The sequence below is a fragment of the Mirounga angustirostris genome, unplaced genomic scaffold (assembly GCF_029215605.1).
Source record: "Mirounga angustirostris isolate CCGP_5_RB_7025 unplaced genomic scaffold, mMirAng1.0.hap1 SCAF_7, whole genome shotgun sequence".
Taxonomy (NCBI): Eukaryota; Metazoa; Chordata; class Mammalia; order Carnivora; family Phocidae; genus Mirounga; species Mirounga angustirostris.
Window position 1 is genome coordinate 5,406,659 of NW_026991715.1, and position 22,250 is coordinate 5,428,908.

The following is a 22,250-nucleotide window of genomic DNA, read 5'->3' on the forward strand; positions in this document are numbered from 1 at the left end:
AATCAAGTTATGTCCAACTTACTCTGAAATATAGCATTACCTGCAAATAAAACATGGAGAATCTCCTTTATTTTCAGAGATTATTTATATTTTCCCTAAAGCCTCAAGCTTTCATTTTTCTTATCTGTAAGTATCTATGGTAGTAGAATTAGATGTATATGCAAATGATTTCTTTTTTATATTTATGTAACATTTGTATTTCCCTTACAAATTCACTCTATCAAAAACTAAAATAGATTAATGATTACCAAGATTTTAGGATTGGAATTTATTCATAATCTATAAGATAGCAAATCCTTATTTACTATTTATGTAAATTAATTGGTAAGCAGTGAAAAATTTTAAGTGTGCAAAACCTTTCATAAATATTACATTGTTTTAAGTATCTAGCATATATGAGCAATACCCAGAGTATCATTAAATGATACAGATATTCTGTGCATCAAAATAGCTATAAATAAGACACAATAATGAGCATATCACAATCATGGTTTAATTCAATAATATATATATGGCATATGTATATAGTTTTTTATTCTATTTATTTTTATTGTTTTAAAGATTTTATTTATTTATTTGACAGAGAGAGAGTTAGTGAGAGCAGGAACACAAGCAGTGGGAGTGGGAGAGGGAGAAGCAGGCTTCCCACAGAGCAAATAAATAAATAAGTAAAATCTTTTTTAAAAACTACATATAGTGGCGCCTGGGTGGCTCAGTCATTAGGCTCAGGTCATGATCCCGGGGTCCTGGAATCGAGTCCCACATCGGGCTCCCTGCTCGGCGGGGAGCCTGCTTCTCCCTCTCCCACTCCCACTGCTGGTGTTCCCTCTCTCGCTGTATCTCTCTGTCAAATAAATAAAATATTTAAAAAAATAAAATACTAAAATTTCTGTTACATCAATTTTGAATTGAAGTTTATATTTTATATTGCATGTATTTGAGATACTTCTATGTTATTATCCACTTAAAATCAATGGGCAGCTCTATTTTTAATTCTTTGAGGAACCTCCATACTGTTTTCCAGAGTGGCTGCACCAGCTTGCACTCCCACCAACAGTGTAGGAGGGTTCTCCTTTCTCCACATCCCCGCCAACATCTGTCCTTTCCTGACGTGTTAATTTTAGCCATTCTGAGTGGTGTGAGGTGGGATCTCATTGAGGTTTTGATTTGGATTTCCCTGATGCCGAGCGATATTGAGCACTTTTCCATTTGTCTGTTGGCCATTTGGATGTCTTCTTTGGAAAAATGTCTGTTCATGTCTTCTGCCCATTTCTGGATTGGATTCTTTGTTCTTTGGGTGTTGAGTTTGATAAGTTCCTTATACATTTTGGATATTAGCCCTTTATCTGATATGTCATTTGCAAATATCTTCTCCCATTCTGTCGGTTGTCTTTTGGTTTTGTTGACTGTTTCTTTTGCTGTACAAAAGCTTTTTATCTTGATGAAGTTCCAATACTTCATTTTTACCCTTGCTTCCCTTCCTTTAGCGATGTTTCTAGGAAGAAGTTGCTGTGGCTGAGGTCGAAGAGGTTGCTGCCTATGTCCTTCTTTAGGATTTTGATGGACTCCTGTCTCATATTGAGGCCTTTCAACCATTTGGAGTCTATTTTTGTGTGTGGTGTAAGAAAATGGTCCAGTTTCATTTTTCTGCATGTGGCTATCCAATTTTCCTAACACCATTTGTTGAAGAGACTGTCTTTTTTCCATTGGACATTCTTTCCTGCTTTGTCAAAGATTAGTTGACCATAGAGTTGAGGGTCCATTTCTGGGCACTCTATTCTGTTCCATTGATCTATGTGTCTGTTTTTCTGCCAGTATCATACTGTCTTGATGATGACAGCTTTGTAATAGAGCTGGAAGTCCGGAATTGTGATGCTGCCAGCTTTGCTTTTCTTTTTCAACATTCCTCTGGCTATGCGTGGTCTTTTCTGGTTCCATACAAATTTTAGGATGATTTGTTCCATTTCTTTGAAAAATGTGGATGGTATTTTCATGGGGATTGCATTGAATGTGTAGATTGCTCTAGGTAGTATTGACATCTTCACAATATTTGTTCTTCCAATCCATGAGCATGGAACATTTTTCCATTTCTTTGTGTCTTCCTCAATTTCTTTCATGAGTATTTTAGAGTTTTCTGAGGACAGATCCTTTGCCTCTTTGGTTAGATTTATTCCTAGGTATCTTATGGTTTTGGGTGCAGTTGTAAATGGGATCAACTCCTTAATTTCTCTTTCTTCTGTCTCGTTGTTGGTGTATAGGAATGCCACTGATTTCTGTGCATTGATTTTACATCCTGCCACTTTACTGAATTCCTGTATGAGTTCTAGCAGTTTTGGGGTGGAGTCTTTGGGATTTTCCACATAAACTATCATATCATCTGCAAAGAGTGAGAGTTTGACTTCTTCTTTGCCGATTTGGATGCCTTTGATTTCTTTTTGTTGTCTGATTGCTGTGGCTAGGACTTCTAATACTATGTTGAATAGCAGTGGTGAGAGTGGACATCCCAGCCGTGTTCCTGACCTTAGGGGGAAAGCTCTCACTTTTTCCCCATTGAGAATGATATTCACTGTGGGTTTTTCTTAGATGGCTTTTATGATATTGAGGTATGTACCCTCGATCCCTATACTCTAAAGAGTTTTGATCAAGAAAGGATGCTGTACTGCATCAAATGCTGTTTCTGCAACTATTGAGAGGATCATATCGTTCTTGTTCTTTCTTTTATTAATGTATTGTAGCACATTGATTGATTGCAGATGTTGAGCCAACCTTGCATCCCAGGGATAAATTCCACTTGGTCACGGTGAATAATCTTTTTAATGTACTGTTGTATCCTATTGGCTAGTATTTTGGTGTGAATTTTTGCATCCATGTTCATCAAGGGTATAGGTCAGTAATTCTCCTTTTTGATGAGGTCTTTGTCTGGTTTGTGAATCAAGGTAATGGTGGCCTCATAAAATGAGTTTGGAAGTTTTCTTTCCATTTCTATTTTTTAGAACACTTTCAGAAGAATAGGTATTAATTCTTCTTTAAATGTTTGGTACAATTCCCCTGGGAAGCCATCTGGCCCTGGGCTTTTGTTTGTTGGGAGATTTTTGATGACTGCTTTAATTTCCCTAGGGGTTATAGGTCTGTTCGTGTTTTCTGTTCCTTCTTGGTTCAGTTTTGGTAGTTGATACATCTCTAGGATGCATCCATTTCTTCCAGGTTATCTAATTTGCTGGAATAGGGTTGCTCATAATATGTTCTTACAATTCCTTGTATTTTTTTGGTGTTGGTTTTGATCTCTCCTCTTTCATTCATGATTTTGTTGATTTGGGTCATTTCCAGGTCTCCTACACCTCCGCCATCTTGCTTCCTACCCTTGAACAATAACTTTTTGATTTGTTTTTGTTTTAATCCCCCTGGTTGCAGATGGCAAAAATACTTTGCTGTGGTAATACTTAAGGGGAAGTTTAGCATAGTGATCATGATGGCAGATATCTCTCAGGAAGGAGAAAATCATTTAGAACAGAAGAGGGGTACAAGAGAATTCATTGTATTGATATTTGTATATATCTTAATCATGTTTACAAGTAGTCTTTTGAAATTACTAAAAAATACAGTTAAAAAAAATAAAAGAACTATCACTGTTGGTGAAAAACTTTGCCATGACTCCAGCTAAAAGCAATACATAAAGAGGAACAATTTAGGTATTGGAGAGACTTTGGTGGTATGATATTCTCCCAAAATTAATGTGTGGGAACACCTTTAATACACAATCACATGAGCTGGGTGGGTAGACTTTCTCATTATTGTTGCAGTATTCAGCACCTGTCCAGGAATATTCTGGATGAAATGACAACTAATTAAGTCTTGAGATCATTGCTCTTGCTTTTAATCTAGTCCTCACAGCTCTGCAAAAATTAAAAGCTGCTGTAGATATGGAACTCTTTGGAACTTCCCACAGGAAAGGAAAGGAAGTATAACACACCTCTCAGTTTAACCAACTGTGAATTATTTTTTAATGTACTTAAGTAATCTGACAGGCACAAACAGATCAATTGCATTAGCCAAAGGGATATTTATGATAATTCATGATAATAAGCCTGTTCTGTAGTTGAAAATAAAAATCAAATGCAATATAGGCTTACAACTTTAATCAGTTAGCTTAAAAAATTCAAATATAATTAACATACAGTGTTATATTAGTTTCAGATTTACTTATCAGTTTTAAAATGACTGACAAATTATAAACAAGAATGGGTAAAAATAGGTATCAAAAGAAGAAATAGTCACTGAGAGGTAATATACTATGTCCATGTCAGGAAAAGAACTGGAAGTAATAGTCAGCTGTTAAAGCAAGCAGCCACAAATATATTATGCTCTCCTAACATATGTAAATTGAAGAGGCATTTGTATTCCAAATTGTCTTCAACAGGTTTAGGCTACTGTCCTAATCCCTAAACCACTTAATATTTTTAAAATAAACCTATATGCTCAGGGTTAATTGCAAAGTCATGAATGACAACTCATGACATGACAGGGATGCCCACTCTCACCACTGTTGTTTAACATAATACTAGAAGTTCTAGCCTCAGCAGTCAGACAACAAAAAGAAAATAAAGGCGTTCAAATTGGCAAAGAAGTCAAACTCTTTCTCTTCACTGATGACATGATACTTAATGTGAAAAAAATAAAAGACTCCATCCCAAAATTGCTAGAACTCATACAGCAATTCAGCAACATGGCAGGATAAAAAAATCAATGCAGAGAAATCAGTTGTGTTGCTATACACTAATAATGTGACTAAAGAAAGATAAATTAAGGAATTGATCCCATTTACAATTGCACCAAAAACCATAAGATACCTAGGAATAAACCTAACCAAAGAGGTAAAGGATCTCTCCTCTAGAAACTCCAGAACACTTATGAGTGAAATTGAGGAAGACATAAAGAGATGGAAAAACATTCCATGCTCAAGGATTGGAAGAATAAACATTGTTAAAGTATCTATGCTGCTCAGAGCCATCTACACATTCAATGCAATCCCTATAAAAATAACATTGACATTTTTCAAAGAGCTAGATCAAACAATCCTAAAATTTATATGGAACCAGAAAAGACCCCAAATCACCAGGAGAATATTGCAAAAGAAAACCAAAGCTTTGGTCATCACAATGTGGGACTTCAAACTCTATTACAAAGCTGTGCTCATCGAGACAGTATGCTATTGACACAAAAACAAGCACATAGATCAATGGAACAGAGTAGAGAGCCCAGAAATGGACCCTCAACTCTATGGTCAACTAATCTTCTACAAAGCAGGAAAGACTATCCAATGGAAAAAAGAAAATATCTTCAATAAATGGTGCTGGGAAAATTGGACAGCCACTTACAGAAGAATGAAACTGGAACATTCTCTTGCACCATACACAAATATAAACTCAAAATGGATGAAACACATAATGTGAGACAGGAATCCATCAAAATCCTAGAGGAGAGCATAGGCAGTAAACTCTTCAACATTGGCCACAGCAAATTCTTGCAAGACATGTCTCTAAAGACAAGGGAAGCAAAAGCAAAAATAAATTATTGGGACTTCATCAAGACAAAAAAACTTCTGCACGGCAAAGGATAGAGTCAACAAAACTAAAAGGCAATCTACAGAATGGGAGCAGATATTTGCAAATGACATATCAGATAAAGGGCTGGTATCCAAGATCTATAAAGAACTCATCAAATTCAACACTCAAAAAAGAAATAAGCCAGTCAAGAAATGGGCAGAAGACAAAAAGAGACACTTCTCCAAAGAAGACATACAAATTGCTAACAGACACTTGAAAAAATGCTCCACATCACTTGTCTTTAGGGAAATACGAATCAAAACCACAATGAGATATCATCTTACACCAGTTAGAATGGCTAAAATTAACAATACAGGGAGCAAAAAATGTTGGTGAGGATGTGGAGAAAGGGAAACCCTCTTACACTGCTGGTGGAAAGGCAAGCTGGTATAGCCACTGTGGACAACAATATGGAGGTTCCTCAAAAAGTTAAAAATAGAGCTACCCTCCAACACAGCAATTGCACTACTAGGTATTTACCCCCAAGATACAGATGTAGTGAAAAGAAGCGGCACATTCACCCCAATGTTCATTGCAGCAATGTCCCCAAAGCCAAACTGGGGAAGGAGCCAAGATGCCCTTCAACAGATGAATAGATAAAAAAAATGTGGTTCATATATACAATGGAGTATTACTCAGCAATTAGAAAGAATGAATACCTACCACTTACATCAATATGACTAGAACTGGAGGGTATTATGTTAAGTGAAATAAGTTAATAAGAGAAAGATAATTTTATGGATTCACTCATATGTGAAGTATAAAGACTAGTGCAGAGGACGATAGGGAAGGGAGGGAAAACTGAATTGGAAGAAATCAGAGCGGGAGACAAACCTTGAGAGACTCTTGACTCTGGGAAACAAACTGAGGGTTCAGACAAGGAGGTGAGTGGGCAGATGGGTTTATTGGGTGATGGGCATTAAGGAGGCCAGGTATTATGATGAGCACTGGATGTTATACACTACTAATGAATCACTGACATATCAAAAACTAATGATATACTATATGTTGGCTAATTAAATTTAAATAAAAAAAGAAAACTCGGGACATAATTGTCTGTTAAATAACACAATTCAAAGATTAAGATATTAAATAAAAACATTTTCCTTAACTAATCAAACTATCCTATTGCTTGAATGTAATGGGCCTGTTTTATAGGTAGAAAAAATTATTCAAACGGAGCTTAAGACTTTAATCAATAAGTTAATTTAATACTTTTAAAAAACTAAAAATAATTAATAGTTATCAAAAGAAGATATATTCACTGGGACTCAGTGTGATTATTCAATGTGATTAGTTCAGAAAAAGAACTGGGGGGCATGATATTCTGTATTAATGCAAGCATCTATAAACATATTATCTTGTACAATCATATTTTAATCAAAAGTTTTCATGTTCATGTCATAGGGGAAGGGAGGGAAAATGAAACAAGATGAAAGCAGAGAAGGAGACAAACCATAAGAGACTCAATCTCAGGAAACAAACTGAGGGTTGCTGGAGAGGAGGGAGGTGGGAGGGATGGAGTGGCTGGGTGATGGACACTGGGGAGGGTATGTACTATGGTGAGCACTGTGTATTGTGTAAGACTGATGAATCACAGACCTGTACCCCTGAAACAAATAATACATTATATGTTAATAAAAAAATAAAAATAAAATAAAATAAAGTACTATATCCTACTTAAAAAAAAAGTTTTCATGTTCTTAAAAGTCTTCAGTGGATATCTTCATTATTTCCCTAAACCTAAAATATTTAACAATTTAAAAATAAGCCTATATGCTCAACAAAAATTGTAAAACCACATATTAAGACCAATGAAATAATTGTTTGCTAAATCAAGAATTTAGAAAATTAAGACATGGAAATTTTCCTAAACTAATCAAACTATCCCATCAATTGAATGTAACAGTTTTGATGATTAGGTCTCTGCCTTATTCTGTTCTTACATGATGGTACTCTTTCCCTATCACCAACTCAGGAGATGATTTTTTAAAGTAGCCTGGAAATATACCACACAGATATTCAACAATGGCTAGCTGGGTCATTATTTATCGACAAGGATATGCTTAATTTTTGTAATAGTTTGAAAAAATGCCTGCAGTACTATACATAAGATCACCTGTTTCCCACACAAAGTTCCTAAAACCTTTGAAATTTGTTCAGTTATACTAGCAGTTTTTGTTTGTTTTTTATAATGAGCCTGCTTTGTCACTCCCAAGTTCATGTTATTGAGTTCATGTTATTGAGGTGACTCAAGATGCGGCCCCAAGATAACTTCAGGATGAGGGCTAATCTGCAGAGTAATGACCCATGTGTTTAGAGGGTTACAGGATTAGAACTATGTCCCCCACCCCATAGTCTCTGGGGACAGAGTATGGCTGAAGATTTTCAATCATCAGTGACCAATAACTAAAACAATAATGCCAGTCCGCTAAAACTTCCATAAACAACTCTGAGACAAGGAGGCTAAGAAAGGTTCTAGGTTGGTGACTATATTGATGTTATGAGGGTGGTGCAAGCAGAGATTGCCCTCAGATTGAAAGTACTTCCAGCTTAGGTATATGATTCGTACTATGATATAAAATAGCTGCCCCTTCTTCACAAAGGCCAGGACCTCTACCCCATTCATTCATGTTAGATCTAGAGGCTCACAAATGGTATTGTTATTGGTTACCAAATATATCGACTCCCTCAAAATGGAAAGAAGTCCCAATCTTTGTGGTATTAATTCCATTCACCAGCACCTGTTGTAGCCTAGGATGCAATAGGGAAGTGAAAGGAGGTCAACACCCTTCTCAGGTAGAAAAAAGGTGTCAGAGTGGTCAAGAGAGGTGTCTTCCACCTCTCTAAATCCCAGGAAACTTCAGCAATATTCTTGAGGTGATGCTATTTGGAAACTGAGGGGGATCTTGGTAATGGACTTCTAGGTTGTTAGTGTACTTTCCTCATTTTGTAGGGATTGACTATGGGATCACCTTTCTCAGTCCCAAAGGATTCCCTTTTGGGTTGCCTGCTAACACATTGGAGTCAATTTGGACAACAGGATTTAAAGAAGCACCTCATCTTCTTCTATAATAATGCCTGGCTTCAATGTTCTCTGGAGGATGATGAAAAATGGCCATAAATGGGTCCTTAAATGTTAATACTGTTTATAAGTTAGAACACTTTTGTGGGTGTCAGGAAAAATGGACCAAAATCCCATATGGTTAGACCCTTATGGTCCAGTACCAAAATGCTGATCTGTCCATCCTCCTGTAGGTGGCCTAAGGACACCACTCTCCTTACACTCTACCCTTCGATCCACCATCAGATCAGCTGCATCAACCCTTCTACTTCTGTTAATCCACCAAGTCACCTATGATCTGTCATGTTTTCTATGTGCCTCCACCTTGTCTCTCTTGTAAACTGGTTGTGCCAAGATCCTGTACATGTCTCCCTCTATTTTCCTGAATCACTCATCTCCTCTTTGCTTCTTCTTTTGTGTGTCAGATATGGAATATGTTTTGAGAGAACTGGATGAATATTGCCTATCTTGTATATGGGCTTTCCTCCCTCATTCACTTCTAGGTTTATGGCTATGATAATTGGAGCCAATTATCTGGTCTATCTACCTCAAGACAGGGACTTTAAGGAATACTCCCAAGCAGCTCCTGAAACTCCTTTTGTTTTGGGGAGGTTCCCTGTCTTCTCCAGCCCAACATGTGTTGCCTATTTTCACATTTTGTTGGTGGATAGAAAATGTGTGTCTCTTCCTCTGAACGAGCTGACCAGCTTTGCTACTTGGAGTCCAATTTCTTTGCACTCTGGACTGTTATCTTCCTCCAGTCTTGCTGATGGCACCTCACCTCTTTTGCCTCTACCTCCCCCTCCTGTTTCTGCCCTACTATGGGTGCAGCTTGCATAACTGGCTCCTCTACCATCCTCATGCCTCCAGTGTTATTGGCTGGTGCTCTTCCTATGCTTGGTATTAAGGAGCAAAGAGCACCCCAAGCTGTTGGGCCACCTCTTTATGAGGTTCAACCTGGAGGACATACTTAATCAAGATTCAGGGTCCCAAGGGTTCCTTTAGACTTTAACTGCCACTTCCTTTTCCTTGACAGTGGGGAACACATTGATTGACCTTTAAGTGAAACCAGGTGCAGCATATTTATATTTAAACTGATTTAAGATTGTTAGTTTAATTAAGGTAGACATGTCTTTGGAGTTATCAGCATTAAATATAAAACTTTTATTCTACCAAGTTTTACTAAAACTCAAATAAGCTCATGGGATCTCTGTTGCAATTTGTCATCAATAAGATGAATTAAAATGATGGTTAATTTTGTCTGTCTCAAATATTTTAATGGATAATAGTCAAAAAACAGGTAGGTTAAATACATGAACATATTTATATATAAGACTTTTAATAGCTTTCAAAATCTTTGGTATCCTGACTCTTTGAAGATTTGCTAAGTTAAATGATAAATTTGATTGAGTTCATTGGGTAATAAAGTCTTTTCCAAATAAGATAAACAAGTAAAGCATTGATTACTGAAGATAGTTTTGTGCTTTTTGGCTGCTAATTGCAGAGACTTTGAAGATACTTGGATCTGCTGGTAACCGTGTGTTATGCTTTTTTGAAAAACAGTACTAGAGAAAATCTTAAGTTTTTAGAATTAAAATATATTCATGAATTTCAGATCTAAAGAATTCTTGTGTAAGTGACAGTTCACAATTGGTTACTACTTAATTTTCACTAGAGACTAAAGTTTCTAAGAATTTAAATTCTGCTAAATGTAATTAAAATTGATGGCAATAACAGAAGCCAATTCTGTACTCAAGAAAATATGTTTATTTATAATAAAAATATATAAAGAATGGGGATACATATTATCAAGATGGGGGAGAGGTTATTCTGTCCTAAAATGAAACTGTTTGCTAAGAAAAGGCTTAGGATGAATTCTGAATGAAAAGGAAAGCTGTAGAAGGTTTGTGAAGGGAAATCTTTAGACATTTTGTTATAAGGGATCAGGAGTACGGTTGAAAATGAATGGATTTTAAAGTACATTGGTATAAGTTTGAAAATCTGCTTTTCTATTTGTTAAAAAGATAAAGTTTATTTGGATTGCTAGTCTGCTCCTGATAATAAAATTTACAGAAAGCTTTTTCTTCTCATTTTTCTGCCCAGAAAACCACTTTTTTTTTTTCTTTAACTACCTAAAAAACCAGTCCATCTATGTTTTGTTTTTCCCAGGTCTTTTATTACTTAAGGAAGTTAAAACTTCTCAGAGCACCAGTCTGGATCAGTTGTAGAGCATGCAACTCTTGATCTTAGGGTTTTGAGTTGAAGCCTCACATTGGGTATGGAGCCTACTTTTAAATAAATAAATAAATAAATAAATAAATAAATAAATAAATAAATAAATAAACAAATAAACAAATAAACAAATAAACAAACAACATTCTCAATGTTGAAGGCTCTATCTATTGCTACCAAATATGATTTCCTCTAGAATCTCTTATTGTCACTTTGGTTAAATATAAATATGACATTTAAAATGTTCTGTAATATGTTTTAGGCATGTGCTTTAAACTTTCTGAGATTTTCAACAAATTTACAAGATTTACATTGTAGATGAAGACTTTTTTACTAATTTGGCTTATTTATTGGCATGTAAAATTACTTGGACAGCATTGTCAAAACAGTAGTGATAAACCTTAGGTTGTATTGTATGGGTAAATGCTACAGCTAATTTAGAGAACAGATCTTTAACCATGTCCATTTCTGATTTTTTTGTCATGTATTGTTACTGTTCTGATGCTTTTGCCAAATGTATTTTGCCTTCAAGAAGATTCATAGAAAATATATATTTTTTAAGATTTTATTTATTTGTCAGGGAGAGAGCACACAAGAAGGGGGAGTGGCAGGCAGAGGGAGAAGCAGGCTTCCCACTGAGCAAGGAGCTGGATGTGGGACTTGATCCCAGGATCCCAGGATCATGACCTGAGCTGACAGGATTTTTGACAAATACATGTGTTTGATATATTTAAAATCTTAAACTGACCTGGGTAAGAATTTCCAGAACTAATGGGAAAGCTGTGTTTAAACTAAATAAATATTAAAAACATAGGACTGAATGAATTAAAGAAAATGACAAAATATTCCTTTCTGAAAAAATTGAAGCATTTATCTTTTCTCCCTACCTGAACCCTCCAGATTTCGAAACTCAGTGAATATTCTTTCTTCCATGGCAATTATAATAATTTGTGTAAGTTCCATGAGAATCTGTTCTCCCGGCAACAGGACACCATTGGAAACACTGGTGATATTACTAAGGCTTTGACTGGAATGTCATGTTTAAAATAGAACTGCATAGACCTGGATAGGATTAGACAGCTTTAAGGAATTAAGGTTGAGTTTTTGAAGCCAATAAAGCCCCTTGAGAATTTGGTCTGATATCTTGTTACGGATTTCCCAGCAGCCTGACCAGGTGAGTAAAGAAGTCATTTCCTGGAAGGTGCAGGGTATATTGGTGACCTCTAGAGGAGGAATACAGCTTCTACAGGTATTGCAGGCAAGTCTGATGACAAATGTTTGGCTTGACTCTGGCCTCAAAAGGCTATTAAAAGTTCAGTCTAGAGATTCCTTATCAAAAGTTCCAGCAAAGCAGATTTTAAAGGATCCGTATAATCAATCAGTGTTCTTGCTGAGCTTATGTAAACAATTCGGCTAATTTTGTTAAAAATGGACTTGTTTTTCAAACAAAGAGTCCTGATTTGGCTATCTCTGGAAATGAGTGTAAGTTTAGAGAGAAAAATGTGTTTCAATAAAGTATCTGTTTAGATGTTAGATTCGAGTTTAGATTGGCTTTAAATGTTTGTTATTTGCCTAAGCTAGACAACTTGAGGTTAACTTCAGAGGGATTGCCATAACAGTTCAGATATAGACAATCTTCTTGCTTGTTACTCTGTGGGGATAATAAAAAAGACCTGTAGGGCATATGATTATTTAAACATCTGGACAATGGGATGGACTCCAAAACAATTTGTGTAACTCAGCTGTCACCTTAATCAATTCTATGTGGCTGGGTAACAAAATTGCTCCTTAAAAGTCAGAGTGTACCCCATTCCATGAGGTTAACTATAGACTTGTGGAGATAATGGATAGAACCCCTTTCCTTATAATAGGACTGGAGAATGCACTTGGGGATGTCCTTATCTCCTGGGACAAGTCATTTCCTACTTTCCAGTGATTCCTCATAATTAGAATATTGTCAAGGCTAGACATCAGGTTTTATAATGGTTTTATCTCTTAGACATATTTGTCTTGGGAGGCATCTCTATTGATATAAATTACAAGTAGAGGCTTTAGCCAAGCACTCAGTAGCCACCTTTAACTAAGCCCAATACAAAGTCACCCCAATACTAGCACATATATGGAAATTTCTATTAGTAAAAATGTTTCTTGTTGTCCTATGTTAAATGTTACATGGGACTCTCTAGGCCATAGGAGAAGCCATTCTCTTATCCTCAAATTATCAAAATTTTAACTGAATATGCTAACCGATAGACAGGCTCTGTCAACAAATTTACCAACTGCATAGTCCTTCCTATCAATACACTCAGAAGGATGATATCAAATATGGAGTGAAAATATGTGGCTTACTCCCACAATAGGATAATTAAGCCAAAGGTCCTTTTATGTGGAAAACAGAAACACCATATACTTGATTCATGACCCAATATTGCTCACCAAATGTGATGGCTCAACCCAAAAACCTGTGACCATAAAATTAATTAACAGGAAACTTATTGGCTTGCTATGACTGGGCTAGCCCATCACACATCAGAGAGCTAGCGTCCACTGGGACACAATGATTATGTGGGGCAAATTTGTGTCCCTGGCTTCCATAAGGCTGGACTGGAATATGTACTACTGGTTATGCTTGGATGCAATGTTGTAGCACTAAGACTATCACAAGTCCAGCTAATTTCCATATCTAAACAATGTGGGACAAGATCCATGTTTCATTAGTATGACCATCTGACACCTATTTTTTTTTTCATCAGTAGGTTTAGAAGATGCCATATACTTCATGGAGGCCCTTAGTAAATACACTTTTAAAGTGTTAAATGACTCTCAAAACAGCATTACATTATTAAACACTAATATAACTCAAATGCATAAACCAATTCTACAAGGTAGAATGGCATTAGATGTCTTAACAGCAGCACAAGGAGGAACATGTGCCATTATTAAAGCAGAAGGTTGCATCTACATTCCAGATTATAACAAAGCTCTATCAGGATTACTTACTTATATAAATAACCAAATCACTGCTCTTAAACACCCTACATTGTCATTTAATAATTGGTTAAGTTCTTGTTTGGGAGGTGGACTATGGTCCCTACTAAAAAGTCCCCAATCACACTTTTAAAAAAAGATTCATTCACTTATTTTAGAGAGACAGAGATATTGAGCATGAGAGGGAGAGAGTGAATCCTCAAGCAGTCTCCCTACTGAGCAGAGGGCCTGACACAGGGCTAGATCCCAGGACACTGAGATCATCACCTGACCCGAAATCAAGAGTCACTACTTAATCAACTGAGCCACTTAGGTGCCCCTGCTTATCACACTTCTTATTTTTGTTATAATATTAATCCTAATATGTTGTATCACTTTGTTCTCTTCTATTGTTGAGATACATTCAAGTAGTTCCTAACTTCTTCACCCAGTAGAAAGATGGTCCTTACTACTTGAAACAAATTCATCCTGATGTCCACTGTGGACTCTACAGCAATGGCCTTCTGTAATAGTCACTTGCAGAGACAGATAGTGACCAATTTCAGTCCATATGTAGGGACATCTCTACAGTCCCTACTGGGTTGAACAAGTCATGGAATATGAGCCCTTTGCCCTTCAACGACCTTAAATATTTAAGGACCAAAAATTGTTCAGGAGGGAAATGATGACAGATAGAAGTAGAAAAATGTTCGCTTTTAGCCCAGAACTCTCTCCTATAGCTTGCATTATTTTGTTTTATTTTATTTTATTTTTATATTATTTATTTGGGAGAGAGAGTGAGAAAGAGAATATGAAAGGTGGAGGGTCAGAGGGTGAAGCAGACTCCTCACCAATCCGGGAACCCAACTTGGGCCTCGATCCTGGGATTCCAGGATTACTATGTGGGCTGTAGGCAGATGCTTAACTGACTGAGCCACCCAGGCACCTCAAGTTTGCATAAGTTCAATAAGGATCAAATATGTGATACTTACTACATTCTTAAAGGGTCTAGAGACTTCCCATACATCTCACAATAGTTAATATCAAGATGAATGATGTAAGCACCAGAGAAATCTTGAAAAGCATTTTTATGAGTAGAAATTTGAAGAAAACACTTATGCTCTAATGCACCCTGCACATCTCCCCCTTTGAACACTAAGCATATAGCAATCATACAACAAAAGTGCAGCTCTTTCTGCCCGTAGGTCCTATTCTCATCCTCCTTAAATAAACTTACTAAGTTGCACCATTAAACATCTCAGGAGTTCTATTGTTTTAAAGATTTACTCATTAATTTAGAGATAAAAGGAGAGAGAGAATGTGGGGCTGGGGCAGAGGAAGAGACTCCTCAAGCAGACTCCCCACTGAACACAGAGCCCAACACAGTGCTTGATCTCACAACCCATGACTCTTGCTGAAGCCAAGAGTCAGAAGCTCAATCAACTGAGCCAACCAGGCATCCAATGAATTCTTTCTTGACTGTCATGCTCAATGATCATTCAACATTCTTAACATAAGAGTGTTTTATCAAGTCCATTAACCAAAATTGCATCCCATTTCACCTTTATTTTCAAGTAAAGAGAACTTCATAGTTGGCAAGATTAATAAGTTCTAGAGATCTGATATAACACTGGACCTATACTTAACAATATTGTTTTGTGCACTTACAAACAAATTTAAGAAGTTATAACTCACCTTCAATATTTTTAACACACACACACATTAAAAATAAAAGTAAAGTGAATAATCCTTTTAATGTACGGTTATATCTTATTTGCTAGCATCTTGCTGAAAGGATCTGTACTCTGAAAACTATAGAACACTTATGAAATAAATTGAGGAAGAAACAAAAAATAGAAAAAAATTCCATGCACATGGATTAGAAGAATGAATGTCTATGCTACCAAAACTATCTAAATATCCAATGCAATCTGTATCAATATACCATCAGCATTTTTTCACAGAGCTGGAGCAAACAATCCTAAAATTTGTATGGACAGAAAAGACCCCAAGTAGACAAAGTAATGTGAATAATAAAATCAAAGCTGGAGGCATCACAGTTCCAGACTTCAAGCTGTATTACAAAGCTGTCATCATCAAAAGGGTATAGTACTGTCACAAAAACAGACACATAAAGTAATGGAACAGAATAAAGAACCCAGAAATGGACCGTCAGCTCTATGGTCAACTAATCTTTGACAAATCAGGAAAGAATATCAAAAGGAAAAAAAATACAGTCTCTTCAACAAAAGGTTTTGGGAAAATTGAACAGCTTCATGCAGGAAAATGAAACTGGAACACTTCCTTATAACATTCACACAAATAAACTCAAAATGGAAGAACCACCTAAATATGAGACAAGAATCCATAAAATCCTAGAGGCAGCAACTTCTTTGACTTCAGCTGCAGCAACTTCTTGCTAGACATGTCTCCACAGGCAAGGGAAACAAAAGCAAAAATGAACTGTTGGGACTTCATCAAGATAAAAAGCTTTTGCACAGCAAAGGAAAGAGTAAAAAAACTAAAATGTAACCTATGGGATGGGAGAAGATATTCGCAAATGACATATCAGATAAAGGGCTAGTATCCAAAATCTATAAAGAACTTATCAAACTAAAAATGTAAAATAGGGATATCTGGGTGGCTCAGTCAGTTAAGTGTCTGCCTTCAGCTCAGGTCATGATCTTAGGGTCCTGGGATTGAGCCCTGTGTCAGGCTCCCTGCTCAGTGGGGATTCTGCTTCTCCCTCTCCCTCTGTTTTTCTCCCCCTGCTCAAGCTCTCCCTCTCTCTCTCAAGTAAACAAATCAAATCTTTAAAAAATGAAAAAAATAACTAATTATAAAAATGGGCCAAACAACATAAATAAACATGGTTTATGGTTACTCTAAGTTAGCCATAGAGTATAAATAGGTATATACTTATATGAAAATATGTAGAACTTTCTTAGCCATAAAGAAAATATGAAATAAAACATGATGAAATATCACTAAACATCTGTTGTATAAAATATATTTAATTCAGAGAACCAGTCTCAATACTAAACTGAAGACAGGGTCAGAGTTTTCTTCATTCATATGTACACAAGTGTTCATAAAACCTTAAGTTGTAATAGTCAAAATTTTGAAATTTTGAAATAATCCAAATGTGAAAAGAAATGACAAGGATTAGATACTGCTTGAGTCTATTCATAAAATATTAAAGTACAAACTTACATAAATGGACAATAGATTAGTGGTTTGCAGGGGTTAGGGACTGGGAATTGGGTCGAGGTGAGTGATAGATTCCGATATGACTAAAAAGGCTTAACACAAGAAATCTTTGTGATGATTTTACCTTTCTAATTCTTGGTTGAGGTTGTTACCCACATTTATGCATGGGTTAAAATTACATAAACTACCCCCCCCACACACAAACACACACTCAATGAGCACATTTAAAAGTAGTAACATATGAACAGTTTCTGTGGACTGTAGTCCATTCAATTTCTCAGTTGTGACATTATGCTGGGATTATACAAAATACTACCACTGAAAGATATGGGGGAAGGGACTTCTATGTACCAAATTTGCTACTTTTCACATGTCTATAATCATTTCATACTAAATAAAAAAAATCAAAAATGTAAAATAGGGATGTCTGGGTGGCTCAGTCAGTTAAGTGTCTGCCTTCAGCTCAGGTCATGATCTTAGGGTCCTGGGATTGAGCCCTGTGTCAGGCTCCCTGCTCAGTGGGGATTCTGCTTCTCCCTCTCCCTCTGTTTTTCTCCCCCTGCTCAAGCTCTCCCTCTCTCTCTCAAGTAAACAAATCAAATCTTTAAAAAAATGTAAAGTGTAAAAAGTCAAAGTGGGAGAAAAATCAGTGATACTAAATGATAATAGGTTGGTTTTATATGTAGAAAAGAAATGTTACAGGGTTAGATACAGTGTAATGTATGGTGTGAAATAAATTAATTTTTAATAAAATTTAAATTATTTTAAATAAGAACAAAATAGAAGTTATCAATAAAATAAGAAGACATACAAATGGCCAACAGATACAAGAAAAAAATGCTCCGCATTATTTACCATCAGAGAAATACAAATCAAAACCAGAATGAGATACCACCTCACACCAGTCAGAATGGCTAAAATTAATGACAGGGAAAAACAAATGGTGAGGATGTGGAAAAAGGGGAATCCTCTTACACTGTTTGTGCGAACTGTATGGAGTTTCCTCAAGAAACTAAAAATAGAGCTACCCTATGAACCAGCAATTGCACTACTAGATATTTATCCCAAAGATACAGATGTAGTGAAAAGGAGGGGCACTTGCACCCCAATGTTCATAGCAGCAATGTCCACAATAGCCAAACTGTGGAAAGAGCCAAGATGTCCTTCAAGAGATGAATGGATAAAGAAGATGTCGTCCATACATACAATGGATTATTAGCCATCAGAAAGGATGTATACCCAACTTTTACATCAACATGGATGGGGCTGGAGGAGAATATGCTAAATGAAATAAGTCAATCAGAGAAAGACAATTATCATATGGTTTCACTCATATGTGGAATATAAGGAATAGTGTAGAGGATCATAGAGGAAAGGAGGGAAAACTAAATGGGAAGAAATCGGAGAGGGAGACAAACCATGAGACACTCTTGACTCTGGGAAACAAACTGAGGGTAGCAGAAAGGGAGGTGGGTGGGGGATGGGATAACTGGGTGATGGGCATTAAGGAGGGCACGTGATGTGATGAGCACTGGATGTTATACACAACTAATGAATCATTGAACACTGCATCTGAAACTAATGATGTACTATATGTTGGCTAATTGAATTTAAATAAAGAAAAAAAAAAGAAAGCCCTGAAAATAAAACATAAATGTTTAGGATAGAGAACTGGAAGGCATAATATTAGATTTCAAAGAAAAATCACACATTAATGTGGGCAGTTATACATCTACTAAGCATTAATTTAAACATGCTAGGGCACCTGGGTGGCTCAGATGGTTAAACATCTGCCTTCAGCTCAGGTCATGATCTCAGGGTCCTGGGGTGGCGCCCTCCATTGGGCTCCCTGCTTGGTGGGGAACCTGCTTCTCCCCCTCTCTGGTGTTCCCCCTGCTTATATTCTCTCTTCCTATCAAATAAATATATAAAATCTTAAAAAATATATAAACATGATTTTTAAAAAAGTGTTTTCTAATTTCCAGAAACCCTTTGCTGTTGAAGTCTTTTTGGAAATTAGAAGACACACCTGATTTATTAATTCAACATTTTAGTTGATGTTCACTTATTTCTAAATCCTTAAGCTACACTGATACTTAAAATAAATAAACTGATACTTAAAATAAATAAACCTACAGAGAGTCTGGTTTCCAGTCTGGCATGTAAGGAGCTTGGAAGTCCTCACTCCCATTCTCAGAATGAAAGAAAACAGAAAAAGCAATGAAGAGACTGAAAATGAACAACTCTTCTTAGGTCCATGAGAAAGTTGATTTCACAGGGAAAACAGCTGTCCTCAAATCAGAGCGACCAACAGGCAGCTACAGAGAGTCACCGTGGACCCCACAGTAGGAATCACCCCCGGAACTAAGGAGGAAACTTAAGCTGTGATAGATGAGTGCTGCACGCTTGGGAGGCATGATCTTGAGAGTTAAAATCTTAAAAAGCTTAAAAGGGAGTCTTTCTCAGGGGGACACACCCACTTTCCTGAACTTTACCTCCAGGAGCTCTTCTAGATTCCCGTAATGAAGGTTGGAGAAAAATCTCCTCAAGTAAGCAGCAGAAAGAGGAGAAAAGTGGCCATTTTAAAAGACTCCCAGAACATCCTGTTCTTAAACGGCTTGTCCTCAAAAGACTTTCTCAGAAAAACAAAAATTGAGTTTCTTGCAAGAAATAGTAAAAAAAAAAAAAAAAAAGTTTTCCAGAAAGAAAAAAAAAAAAAAATATATATATGTATGTGTTTATTGCCATTTTGTTACTTATGTTTGGTTGTTTCTGTAGTTCTCTATTACTTTCTTCCCTTTCTCTTTTCTCTCCTGATTGGTTGGTTTTCTTTAGTGATATACTTGGATTCCTTTCTTTTTATCTTCTGCCTGTCTATTACCAGCTTTGATTTGTGGTTACCACTACATTTGTGTATAACATCTTCTGCATATCACAGTCCATATGAAGCTGATAGTCACTTACATTTGAGTCCATTCTTTACTCTTCACCCTCCACATTTTAGGTATATGGTGTTATATTTTTACCGATGTCCTTATTTTTACTGCTTTTTTTGCTTCCTACATTTCTTACTCTTACCTATGGTCTTTCCTTTCCCCTCAGAGAGTCCTCTTTAACCATTCTTACACAGCTAGTTTAATGGTCATGAATTCCTTTAACTTTTGTTTGTCTGGGACACTATCTCTTCTAATCTGAAATATAGCTTTGATGCATAGAGTATTCTAGGCTGCAGATGTTTTCCTTTCAGCCCTTTGAATATATCATTTCATTTTCTTCTGTCTTGCAAAATTTCTGCTAAAAAATCTGCCAATAGCCTTATGGGGTTACCCTTGTATGTAACTATTTTCTTTTCTCTTGCTGCTTTTAAAATTCTCTCTTTATTACTACGTTTTGCTGTTCTAATTACTATGTGTCTTTGCATGGACCTCCTTGGGTTGATTTTGTTGGGGGCTCTCTGTTCCTCCTGGATCTGAATTTCTGTTTCTTTCCCAGGTTCATGTAGTTTTCAGCTATTACTTCTTCAAATGAATTTTCCCATCCTCTCTCTTCTCTTTCTGGGATCCCTATAATGCAAATATTATGCTTGATGGTGTCACTGAGTTCCCAAAGTGCACTATGATTTTACATCATACTTTTTCCCTCTCATCGGCTGAGCTCGATTACCTTCCTTTACTCTATCCTCTGGGTAGCTGATTCACTCTTCTATTTCCTGTACGGCAGTATTTATTCCATTTAGTGTATTTTTAATTTCATTTATTGTTTTGTTCATTTCTAATTGGTTCTTTTTTATCCCTTTGTTGAGGGTCGCACTGATGTCTTCCACTCTTTTCTCATGTCCAGTGAGTATCTTTATAACCATTACTTTATTCTCTCTGATATATATTACTTATCTTCATCTCACTAAGGTCTCTTGCTGTCATGTGTCCTGTTCTTTCATATGGGACATATTCTTCTGTCTCCTCATTTTGTCTATTTGTGTGTGTGTGTGTGTGTGTGTGTTTTCTTCTATGTTAATAAAGTCAGCTCCACCTCCTCCTTTTGAAAGTAGTGGCCTTATTAAGAAGGGGTCTTATAGGCCCTACAGTGTAGTATCCACCATGGCAGAGTGGAAGCACAGAGGAACCTGACTTGAGATGTGCCTCCTGTGTGTGATATGCACATCTGCTGTTTTGGTTACGTCACTCTGTTTTTTTGTCCAGTCATCTGCAGTGTCTCTCTTTGCCTGTTGTTGGCAGTGTTCGGTCCTGTGGTGTTAGTGAACAAGTCTGTGTCTGCCTTAGGGTGGAGTTGAGTCAGACAGCCTTTTTCAGATTTAGTAGCACCAACCTGCATGGTATTTTCTTATGTTGTTCCCCAAGACACTTTCATTGACATGTGGGACCTGCAATCAGACTAGCTGTCTACCCCCAGCCCACTGCTGGGACAGCGGTCTGAGTGATGTGTTTGCTTACCATTCCCTTTCCCTAGGACAAGAGTCACTTTGGAGTGGTGTGGCCCCTGTCAGTGTTTCATACACACTGCCATGCCTGTGATTCCAATTTGGAAGGGCTCTGGCCAAGAGATTATTGGAGGGAACATATCCACAACTTTCATGGGGGTAGGGCACACAGTGTTAAAAAGGTCTGTGCTGAGGTCCTCTGTGAGAGTGGACCTGCAGTGCTGAGACTCATTCAAGTCTGGCTGGCGAAGGTGGACTCACAGAGTACTGGGGGAAGTGGGGGCAGGGAGTGTGAGAAGTGGTTTTAGCAAGTTTGTGCTGTTTTTTGGGGGTAGGGGACCAGCGGTGCTGGAACTGATCAGGCCTGGCAGATGAGGCAGATCCACTGAAGCACGGAGGTGGGGGCAAGATCACAGTGTTAACAAGTTAAGTAGGGAGTGCCAGCACCATGCTTGTTCCCACAGGTTGCTGTGTTTTGGCTGGGTGATGGGGAGGATAATGGTACTTGCCAGGTCCTTAGTTCCTGGAGAAGTCTTCCAAAGATCCCTGGCCCCCCACCACATGCTTTAAGATTAGTATAAACAAATCTCCCTCCTCTTGCCCCTGGTGTTTCAAACTTTTTTTTTTTTCCTATGCCCTCTGTGGGCTTTTTGTTGTGGTGTCTCTCTAAGGACAGGGACTCATTTTCCTTTCACCCTACTGACTCTCCAAGAGCTAAGCCCAGTGGTTTTTAAAA